Source organism: Sinocyclocheilus grahami, unplaced genomic scaffold (assembly GCF_001515645.1).
Source record: "Sinocyclocheilus grahami isolate Dianchi unplaced genomic scaffold, SAMN03320097.WGS_v1.1 scaffold932.1, whole genome shotgun sequence".
NCBI classification, from domain to species: Eukaryota; Metazoa; Chordata; class Actinopteri; order Cypriniformes; family Cyprinidae; genus Sinocyclocheilus; species Sinocyclocheilus grahami.
The window spans coordinates 222,567-231,983 of NW_015506111.1; positions in this window are offsets into that span (position 1 = coordinate 222,567).

The window sequence follows — 9,417 nt, forward strand, 5'->3', positions numbered from 1 at the left end:
GGTGAGGCAGTGGGAGAGGGGGGGGGGGGGGGGGGGCTGTTGCTGTGGCTCCCAGGAGGCTCTGTAACGCCTGTGGGCCTGGATCTGCTGCAGGGGGATGTTTAATGTGTCTTAATGAGCCGCCGGCTGCTGAGTCACTCGTGCAAATGTCCTTTTTTAGCCTTCTCCATTTCACTCACAGGACTGGGTGAGAATTAGACAAAACACAAAACAACAGTATGCCGTGCCCATTATATGTGGATATACCCAGGGTCCAGAACATAAATATTTGCATCATGAAACTGTGCTTGTTGTCTCAATAAATGATCCTTCAGCACAATGTTTTTAATTCAAATAAATATAAGCTGAAGTTATATTTATAAAGCTAAAATAAATACATAGCTGAGATTATATTTATAAATAAAAAATAAATGAACAAAACATAGCACACTTACAGCTGAAATTATATTTATAAAAAATAAAATAAATTTAAAAAAAGTGCATATATTTACAGCATAAGTGCATAAAAAGAAATCAGATAGCAAAATAGCACACCTAGAACTGAAATTATATTTGCAAACAAACAAACAAATAAATAAATAAATAGAAGGCACACCTACAGCTGAAATTATTTTTATAAATAAAAAATATTTTAATAAAAAGCATATCTAAAGCTGAAATTATATTTAAAACAAATAAATGAATTAACACAATAACAGGTGCGATTATATATTTTTTTTATTTAAATAAATAAAAATCAATAGCACACCTACAGCTGAAATGATATTTATAAATTAATAAAAATAAATCAGATAACAAAACAGCACACCTAGGACAGAAATTATATAAATAAATCATAAAATAGATAGCACACCTAAATATTATGCAAACAAAGACTTTTATTTTGGATGCGATTAATCGCGATTAATCGCATCCAAAATAAAAGTCTTTGTTTGCATAATATATGTGTGTGTACTGTGGATATTTATTATGTATATATAAATACACACCCATGCATGTATATATATTTCAGAAAAATATGTTATTTTTATATATTATATTTATTTATTTATAATATAAATTATATGAATATAAATATAGACATGTAAATACATGCAAATATTTTCAAAATATATACTGAATGTGTGTGTATTTATATATATATACATAATAAATATACACAGAACACACACATATATTATGCATTATATTATTTTGGATGCGATTAATCGCGATTAATCGTTTGACAGCACTAAAATAAAATACTTTTTTTTTTTTTATATATATAAAAATACATTTTTTAAATCTTCCAATGACTTGCTTGCGTGTTTACATCCAGTGATTGTCATAATGGCTTGTTTTAAAAATGCTGCAACGGAAACTACAACTGTTAATGTAAATTGTGCTTATTCGATTTCAGAAGAGTCTATAATTACTATAATAATAATAATATATTTCATTAATTATAATATTGTACTATTATTGTTGTTGTTCATTTATTATTTGCAACTGAGAGAAACAGCAAAGCGAAGATAAAGACCGTGGATGAGAGGCAGAAGAGCTCTGAGATGAAAGAGAAAACTATTCCAAAAGCAGAGTAAATGACGGGCATTATGAAAGAGTGTGTTGAGAGCGCTATAATGCTCCGTAATGAGCAGATGTGAGAGAACACAGAATCAACAATTAGGAGAAAACAGGAAGTGGCATCTTTCCCTGCGACAGTAATGATGCACAGTGCTTGCAGCACTGAAAGAGTGTGAATGTAGGTCAAAGCACCCTGCCTTCCCATCATGCCCCATCATCAGATGAGAGAGAGAGAGAGAGAGAGACATCTGTCGTGCCTGAGGCATGGAAGAGCAGCGCACTTCCTCTCAGAACGTCCACTTCCTGTCACTGACCAACAGCTGGACACACAAATCACTGTGATGTTAAACTCGACTCTCAAACTACCACTAAAACAAGACTATGTTCTTCCAGCCAATGCTGCGTCTCACCGGGGCTAGTTGTCATCAGTGTTGTTTTAGTATTATTTAAATGTTATTATAGCATAGGCTATATAGTTTTATATGAATATTTTGAATTAGCTTTTATTTTTATATTTTCCGTTTTGAATTTTTTTTTTTTTAGCAATTTTGCAGTGGTGTATTATTTTTTCTTCTTTATTTTTTTAAAGGATTATTTTTATTTCAGTTTTAATTTGAGTTATTTTAGTGCTTAAACAAAAATGAGAAAATGTTCCCTTGGCAACTAATTGAAATAAATTTAAATCTGAAGATTAAAAAGCGCAAAATGTAAAGTGCAAAAAGTGTAAAATGACCAACTTAAACAACAACTTAAACATAAGACTAATCCAGGATTAGGCCAAAGTTCAATTAGGACATTTAAGTAATTTTCATAAATGTCCCTTAAAAAACATTACTGGTGTCACGAATCCGGTCCATGAACTTCCAATTTCATTGACTCTCGCACTACACACTGTTGCAGATCTCTCCGGACTACATATCCCATCATTCATTGCACTGATTGCACTCAGCACGGATTGCACACAGCTGTTTACACTGATTGCACCCAGCTGTTTCATATCACTCACTATTTAACACTCACTCTGTTTCCTTCCCTCTGCCGAGTATTGTCTAGCGATTATCACTCTCCTAGCGATAGCTACTCTACAGAGCCCTAAGTCGTTTCCTAGCCTAGTTTTGCCTTGTCTGTTTCCTTCGGTTTCGACCTTAGCCTAGTTTTGCCTTGCCTTGTCTGTCTCCTTTGGTTTTGATCTTCGCCTGTTTTCCTGGACTTCTCCCTTTAGCCTTGCCCCTGTGACTCTGTCTGCCTATCGTCGACCCACGCTAGCCCTAGGATTATTCGTGTCTTGCCCGCCATATTCCTGGTTGCCACTGTTTACCCTGCCTGTCTTATGACCATGTCCCTGTCTTCTCCAAATAAAGCTTTGCATATGGATCCGCACGTCTCACGTCTCGTCAGCCCCATTACAACTGGTTTGCATCTTGAGACAAAACAGAGGCACTTATATATTTTAAGATCAGTCAGTGCAAGTTTATTTCAGTTGAAACAGCTCAGACTTACACTTCAGTCTGGAACTATAGGCTTAAGCCTAGTCTGTAAGCCTGGGGGTATAAATGTTAACTGAAATGAAAGTTAGTAATTTTACTATTTGCTGTTGATAGTTTTGCTTATATTATATATATATATTAGGGCTGTCAGTCAATTAAAATTTAAATCATTTTTTAATTTAAAAAAAATTAAAATCGAATTAATTACATGTTTCGATTAATTAATCGCAAAATAAATTTGACTGTGAAAATACCCACAAAAGACTATTTAAAGCTATTTTGTGTAAAATGAGAAAATATCAAGTAGACATTACAAATTGTAGCTTTAGAAAGAAATATTGTTTTCAACAATATCAAATACTTGATTCAACATAATGTATTACACAAACATTTAGGCTATAACGGCCTAACATAGATTATGGAACATAAAAGAAGATAATTTGAGAAACATATCAGTAACCTCTATTTTTTTGTTCATACAATGAAAGTCATTGGTAAGCAAAACAGCTTTGTACCAACAGTCTTCAAACCTTTTATGTTCCACAAAAGAAATGTTTGAAATGACATGAGGCTGAGTAAATGATGACAGAATTAAAAAATTTGGGTGAACTATCCCTTTAATGTTTTTATTTTTGTTATTATGATTTTTTTTTTTTAATGAAGTGATACTCTGAATAACAAACTAAATCTGCCAGCAGGTGGCAGTAAATGTCTTTATGAGTCTTTCATTTGATTTGTTCAAATAGCTGATTCGTTCAGGAATGAAGTAAACGGCTCTCTTTATGAATGAGCTTTGAGTCATTGTTTCACTCGATTCGTTCAAATAGCTGATTCATTCAGGAATGAAGTAAACGGCTCTCTTTATGAATGGGCTTTGAGTCATTGATTCACTCGATTTGTTCAAAACGCGGATTCATTCAGAAACTAAACACTGCTGTGTTGCTCGGAGACGCACAACAATTCTGCAGTGGCTTTAAAGAATTGTTCTCTGCAAAATCGAGCAAAAACACATAATATTGTGTTTAAAATATAACACAATATTAACTTATTTACTGAACTGTTGTATAAAATCACATTTAAGCTTGTGATATTCAGGACAAAATCAGCACTCGTGTGATATTGCTCTTGCTGCTAGTGTGATATCTTTATAAATATGAGACAAAACTCATACAGGGGCATTTTCTGCACCAATATCTTGAATTTTAGGGCATAACTGCATTTACCAAGTTGTTGCCCTGCATCATATTTGTCAACAGTCAACTGTCTGAAATATAAGATAATGTACAGGTCTGGGGGCGGGGCCAGTGCGTTAACTGCGTTGAAATCTTTTAATCGCATTATTTTTTTCATAACTAATTAATCAAGTTAACGCGTTAAACTGACAGCCCTAATATATTTTAGTAGCCTACTTCAACTTAAATTTATTTTATTGTTGGTTGTAGAGGCAACATCTCTAATTTATCAGTTATTTGGTCTAATACTATTAAAATTATATTCACAATTTACTACATTACTAAAACAAAACTGATTTTTAATAGTATTAGTTAATGATAAGTAACATTGGCTGTCACAGAAACTATGTATAAATGCTGTATCTCAGAAAACATCAGGTTTATGTTACCTTTTCTATTTTCCAGCGTGACAACATGCCCCACACGTATGGACTTTGAAATATAATTGAAATATAAAAGCATGACTGAAATGGTCAACTGTCCACACAAATGTTACAATAAATATATACACTATAACTTTAAAATTAAATGTAAAATTACAAAAATTAATAGATTCATAAATAATTGATTGATAAAATGTGTTAACACCTAGCTTGATATTTTTGTAGGTCTAATCATGTTGTAGGATAGTAACATTTATTTAAAAGGGGGGGGGGGTCTTTTGGTGGGTTAGCCCGTGTAAACATGTGAAGCCACTCGGTTCTGTGATAATACAGCAGGAAAGCGACTGCGGATACAAAGACTCTTCTGAACAAATCAAAGCTCTGCTGGACGAGCCGCTTCACAGCAGAGAGAGAGAAAGAGCAGTGCTTTTATTGTCAGAAGGAGAATGTGAGAGAGGTCTGTTTCCTTTCCTCTCGTTCAAACAGGGCAGAGTAATAATAACAGAAAGAACAAGTCAAGGTTTAGTGTTATCATGACAGAGTTCCTGTGTTACGCTTATGAAAGAGACAGACAGATGAACTGCATTTGATCTTTTAGTAGACTTTCTCGGCTAATATTATGAAATATAAAATGCAATAATAACTATTTGCGTCTTTCATGGTTTGACATCTTGCAATCATAGAGGAAAGTGAGATGTATCCACATATGAAAACATTATTTGTAGTAGGCCTAATATTTTAGAGCCATTTTGGCCATCCACAATTATTTAAATATAAAATATTCAATATTTTTTCCAGCCAGATCTAAAAGTATTTACTTGAAGTACTCCTGATAAAAGTAATAAGTTTCCATTAAACAAATATATAAATGTAATATGCATATGTAATTCCTTTATTTAAATGTTTTCTATTAATTTATTAAAATAATGAAAACATATTTAAATACAAATACAATTTACAATAGAACATATATATTTAATAACAATTATAATTTTTTACACGTGTACAATGTTTAAATGTATATAAAGCAAAATAAAATATCTAAAGTAAAGTTTGACAGACAGATAGATAGATAGATAGACAGACAGACAGAGACAGACAGATAGAGACAGACAGAATATAAAATATTCAATATTTTTTCCAGCCAGATCTAAAAGTATTTACTTGAAGTACTCCTGATAAAAGTAATACGTTTCCGTTAAACAAATATATAAATGTAATATGCATATGTAATTCCTTTATTTAAATGTTTTCTATTAATTTATTAAAATAATGAAAACATATTTAAATACAAATACAATTTACAATAGAACATATATATTTAATAACAATTATAATTTTTTACACGTGTACAATGTTTAAATGTATATAAAGCAAAATAAAATATCTAAAGTAAAGTTTGACAGACAGATAGATAGATAGATAGAGACAGACAGACAGAGATAGACAGACAGAGAGTGATATAAACAGACAGACAGACAGATAGATAGATCGATAGAGAGGGAGAGAGTGGTATAGACAGACAGACAGAGATAGATAGATAGATACAGTGGGTACAGAAAGTATTCAGACCCCTTTAAATTTTTCACTCTTTGTTATATTGCAGCCATTTGCTAAAATCATTTAAGTTAATTTTTTTTCCTCATTAATGTACACACAGCACCCCATATTGACAGAAAAACACAGAATTGACAGACAGACAGACAGACAGATAGATAGATAGATAGATAGATAGATAGATAGATAGATAGATAGATAGAGAGGGAGAGAGGGAGAGAGTGGTATAGACAGACAGACAGATAGATAGATAGATCGATAGAGAGACAGTTAGATAGATAGATAGATAGATAGATAGATAGATAGATAGATAGATAGATAGATAGATATAGATAGAGAGGGAGAGAGTGGTATAGACAGACAGACAGACAGACAGATAGATGACAGACATGCACACTTAATTTTACACCCTGAATTTATTTTTACTTTTTCCATCAATTCATACTCTAGTGTGCCCCGTTTAATTAAATTTTTTTACACATACGATGACTTTTATGTATATAAAATTGTTCAAAATTGTACTGTAAGGAACACAAAAATATATCTTTCTATGGTTTTATTTTTGCTCTTAAAATTAATTTTGCATTATAAATTAATTTTTAGTTTTTCCATCAACTCATAAACCCCGGTTTGGCCTATTTTTATTTAAAATATATATTTAAAAAAAAATTTTTTTAAATAATAAATAAATTATGTATATATATATGTGTGTGTGTGTGTGTGTGTGAATAAAAACTATAAAATATATAAAAAGTCAATCAAAATATGTTTCTAAGGCTTTATTTTGCTTTCAAAGCTAGTGTTAGATTATGAATTTATTTTAGTGCATTTCAGCATCTTTAATGAACAATTCAACTGTACACTTACATGATGCTGCCACCTGCTGGACAGATGCAGTATTTCGACTCAAAAAGGTATTTGATGGCACTTCACATCATACTAGCAAAACAGTCAGAGCTTGTTTTGATTATCCATCATCTAACAGCTACAGAAATAGTACACGGACGTCAAGTTGAAATTGTTTTATTATCTTACATGTAGATTATGTCAAAGCTTCCACTAAGAAAAATAGTTCAGTACAACGTAGAAAACAATCAAGAGCATTAACAAGATGAACACAGTCTGCAACAAAACCACATTTCAACTTATATATTAGTGTTAATCCAAGTAACGTCCTCCTCAGTTTTGAGTTCTCTCTGTACGTGTCTCTTGGACTGTCGGGAACGTCTCTCTGAATCCTGTGCCTCGTAGAGGAGAGCCATGATCTGCCGGCGGACGCGCATCTGGACGCTGGGGTCTCTCAGCAGACGGTACTCCATGGCCACCTGGCTGGAGAAGACTGTGGCGGCGTCTGGAGACGGGTTCTCCAGGACTTTAGCAGACATCTGCTTCAACACCTCCAGCTTCTGCAGCTCGATGTCGGATTCGGAGGAGCGTGTGCGTTTGCAGGATGTGCTCCGGGGAGACAGCGAGTACGAGGCAGTTTCCTCGGGGATGCCGGTGTCTGGAGTGCCGGGCATCGGGGAGAGACACACGCTGATGGAGTCGAAACTGTCCACTTCTTTATCTGTCTCCTGCGACATTTCGTCCGACTCGTCCAGAGTCTCCTCCGCTTTATCTGAGGACGCCAAACCCAGCTACAAGAAAACCAGGGTGTTAATGACTCATGCAGTAAATGTAGACAGAATATGTAGTCATAAAAATGGAATTTACTGCATAAAACGTTCACTTTCGGCCTATGAAATGTCGTTTTTTGTAAAAAAAACAAAAAAATACAAGTAACTGTAAAAGAATGCAATTGATTACACATGCATTTTGATTACTAGAAAATTGAATTAAACTGAATTCAGACGAATTAAAACTGATTCACCAGTTAAAATAATTTGTTAAATTTTTATTTGATAATAAGCTTAATTTATGCTTTCATTTGTTTGCCATTGGTTTTGATAATAAATGTGCATTAAATAATAAAAACAGAAAACTAAGTTCGAATTTCTTAAACACAGCATTTCACAGGGCTCTATCTTTTTGTAAAAAATAAAAAAAAATTAAACTGTAAAAGAACTCAATTGATCACACATGCATTTTGATTACTACAAAATTTAATTATTAAACTGAATTCAGAAGAATTAAAACCGAAAACAGTTTTTAAAAAATAAATTGGGGGGAGGGGTTCCCTAAAAAAATGTATTTGTTAAACTTAATAAATTGTTGTTGGGAACAATTTAATTTTTTTTAGCTACATTAGATTCTAACATTATTAATACATTATTAAAATCAAAAGTTGTTGTTATTTAAGGGACCTGAGCTAACATGGACTAACAATAGACAGTTGTATTTACTAACGAACATTAACAAATATTAATAAATACCCTAACAATGTATTGCTCATTGCTAATTAATGTTAGTTAATGCATTAAATATAGTTAACAAATGAAACCTTATTTTAAAGTGTTACCTTGTTGTTAAATTGTACACGTTTCCTGATTAATTAGACATGCTTTTTGGTTACTAAAATTTCATTTAAAATAAATTTAAGTTAAACCATTCAAAAAAGAATCCAGAAAAATGTCAATGTTAACAAAACAATTTTTTTTAGTAGGGCTCTATGCACGTTTTGCTGTGTTTGCAGACGTACAGTGGTCTCGTGTCGCCGATGAACGATGTGTGGCTTCAGGAAATCAAGGGCCCTCAGGAGCCAGCGCTGCCTCATCGTGAGGGGCTTCTTCTCGCCCCCGCTTGCTTTCGGTTTCCTCAGTCTGGCATATTGAGTCCTCAGAGACGCCACCCTGGTGGCCACCGACTCCGCTGAGGAAAATCAATATGTTTAAAACATGCATTTAAAAATTCAAGCAGCTCCATTATATGACTGACAGACTGCAATGGGTTGAGTTAAAAATCTCAGTTTGTGTTCTACTGAAGAAACAAAGTCACCTACATCTTGGATGCCCTGGGGGTAAGCAGATAAACATCACATTTTCATTTTTGGGTGAACTATCCCTTTAAGTCGCTGGGGTATATTTGTAGAAATAGCCAACAATACATTGTATGGGTTAAAATGAACGATTTTTCTTTTATGCCAAAAAACATTAGGATATTAAGTAAAGATCATGTTCCATGAAGATAATTTGTAAATTTCCTACCGTAAATATATCAAAACTTCATTTTTGATTAGTAATATGCATTGCTAAGAAC